Source organism: Suricata suricatta, chromosome 12 (assembly GCF_006229205.1).
Source record: "Suricata suricatta isolate VVHF042 chromosome 12, meerkat_22Aug2017_6uvM2_HiC, whole genome shotgun sequence".
NCBI classification, from domain to species: domain Eukaryota; kingdom Metazoa; phylum Chordata; class Mammalia; order Carnivora; family Herpestidae; genus Suricata; species Suricata suricatta.
Window position 1 is genome coordinate 69,174,003 of NC_043711.1, and position 2,461 is coordinate 69,176,463.

At 35.0% G+C, this 2,461-nt stretch overlaps 1 protein-coding gene across 1 annotated transcript in view; it reads right to left on the bottom strand.

Annotated features, from left to right (window-relative positions):
- SPTLC3 (serine palmitoyltransferase long chain base subunit 3) overlaps nt 1-2,461 on the bottom strand; it is a 128,470-nt gene that overhangs the window by 96,678 nt on the left and 29,331 nt on the right. The window lies entirely within an intron of this gene.

A 2,461-nucleotide genomic window follows, 5' to 3' on the forward strand; every position in this document is an offset into this window, starting at 1 on the left:
TAAATTAAATTAATGCATTAAATATTAGTACATGTCTGACAATTTCCTGTAAGTCACTGAAAGTTATATATGCCAAGTAGTCAAAAATACTTCTCATTGAGAAATGCAGAATCTGTGCATTGCATTATATTTGTAGAATGAAAGAATGAATGAATGCATAAATATTTATTGAAGACTAAAATGTAGTTAAATATTATCCCTATGAATAATTTACTCACTAATCCATTGATCCAATATTGATTATGCTACTATATGCAAATCAACTAAGCAGGAATCAGAATGGTTTGGTACTAAAAGTGCTTTCTACTGGAATGTTGTCACCTAATATAAAGAAATACTTTGTGTAACTTTCTGCTATAAAAAATTTAAACACACACAAAAGTTAAAAAATAACAAACATTCATATAACCTCCACCTAACTCAATAGTTATTAACATTTTCCCAAAATTGTTTCATATATACTTAATTTTGGAAAGAAATTATAGGTGTCATAACATTTCATTCCCTTAATACTTAAGCATGCACTACAAAGTTTAAAATGTTTTCCCACAGAACTCCAATACTACTGTCACTCCTAACAAAATTAATAATAACTCCTTAATAAGATACACATTGGGCTCACATCGTTGTTCAAAATGTATATTTTTAACTAGGTTTTTACTACAACAACAACAACAAAATAGGACCCAACAACAACAACAACAACAACAACAACAACAAAATAGGACCCAATGAAAGAACACACACTGCACTGGGTTGTGTCTCTTTAAAGTCTCATCCACCACTGACCATTTGTTTTTGTTTTTTCTTCTTTTTTCCAGCTTTTTGAGGTATAATTGACAAATAAAAATTGTATATATACAAGGTGTATAATGTTACTTGCTATATGTAAACATTCTGAAATGATTACCACAGTCAAGCTAATTAACGCATCCATCACCTTGCTTAGTTACCATTTTTTGTGTATAGTGAGAATACTTTAGATATAGTGTCTGATCAAGTTTCAAATATGCTATACAGTATTATTAACTGTGGTAACCATGATGTATGTTAGATCCCAGAACTTATCCATCTTATAACTGAAGATTTGTGTACTTTGGCCAACATCTCCTCCTTTTCTCTACTTCCTGCCCCTGGTAACCCTCATTCTACTGTCTCTGCTACTGTGAGTTCAGGTTTTTTAGATTTCACATATAAATGAGATCATACAGTATTTGTCTTTTTATCTCTGGCTTATGTCATTTAGCATAATGTAGTCTAGGTTTATCTGTATTGTTGCAAATGGCAGGATTTCCTTCTTTCTGTGGCTAAATAGTATTCCATAATACTCTATATTCTTTATCCATTCATCTGTCTATAGACACTTAGATTGTTTCTGTGTCTTGATGAATAATGATGGAATGAACTTGGAGGTACAGATACCTCTTCAAGACACTGCTTTCATTTCCTATGGATATACCCAGAAGTGGGATTGCTGGATCATGTGGTAGTTCTAATTTTTTAAGTTTTTTGAGGAACCTCCATATGGGTTGCATGTTTTCATATTGGTTGTGCCAATTTACATTCCCATAACCAGTGTACAAGGGTTGCCTTTTCTCCACATCCACACCAGTGATTGTTATCATTTGTCTTTTTGATAGTACCCATTCCCTAACAGGTGTGAGGTGATATCTCATTATAGTTTTCATTTGTATTCCCCTGATGATTAGTGATGTTAAGCACCTTTTCTTTTTTGTTTAATGTTTATTTATTTATTTATTTATTTATTTATTTATTTATTATTTTTTCCATAATATTTTATTGTCAAATTGTTTTCCATACAACACCCAGTGCTCTTCCCCTTAAGTGCCCTTCACCAACACCACCACCTCTTTTCCCCCCTCCCCCTTCCCCTTCAACCCTCAGTTCATTCTCAGCATTCAATAGTCTCTCAAGTTTTGCATCCCTCTCTCTCCCCAACTCTCCACCTTTTCTTATACTTGTTGGCCAACTGTGTCTTCTTTGGGAAAATGTCTATTCAGGTCCCCAGCTCATTTCTTTTAAGTTTATTTATTTGGAAAGATAGTGTCATGAGTGGGGGAGTGGCAGAGAGAAAGGGAGAAAGAGAATCCTAAGCAGTCTCCACACTGTCAGCACACGGAGCCCAATGCAGAGCTCTATCTCATAAACCCCAAGATCATAACCTGAGCTGAAATTGAGTCAGATGCTTAACCAACTGAGCCACCCAGTTACCCCTTTTTTGTTCATTTTTATTTTTTTCATAATATTTTATTGTCAAATTGTTTTCCATAACACCCAGTGCTCTTCCCCTTAAGTGCCCTCCACCATCACCACCACCTCTTTTCCCCCCTCCCCCTTCCCATTCAACTCTCAATTCATTTTCAGCATTCAATAGTCTCTCAAGTTTTGCATCCCTCTCTCTCACCCCAACTCTCTCTCCCTCCTCCACTCCCCCTGGTTC